We start from the raw sequence: 259 nt of genomic DNA, 5'->3' as shown, positions 1-259 counted from the left end.
AAAAAAAAATCTGCAAAAAAATAAAAGGTTTTCGAGATCCTTCCCCGCAAAGTACAATTTTTTTTTATATTTTTACAAAAAAAATTGAAAAAATCGGTAATGATTGTTCGTTATCTTTGAATCTACAGGGCCTAGCAAAAAGTGTTGTATGCACAGTTTATAGAAAATTTTATTACCTTTTAAAAGCTTCAAACCGTTTTGGAATTGCTTAATTCGTTTGAGATATATATGATAAAGTGGACCCAATTTTTTTTTTTTT

This window comes from Rhagoletis pomonella, unplaced genomic scaffold, assembly GCF_013731165.1.
Source record: "Rhagoletis pomonella isolate Grant_MI unplaced genomic scaffold, Rhpom_1.0 Rhpom_scaffold_00006, whole genome shotgun sequence".
Classification (NCBI taxonomy): Eukaryota; Metazoa; Arthropoda; class Insecta; order Diptera; family Tephritidae; genus Rhagoletis; species Rhagoletis pomonella.
Note: the sequence above shows the minus strand (reverse complement) of the source record.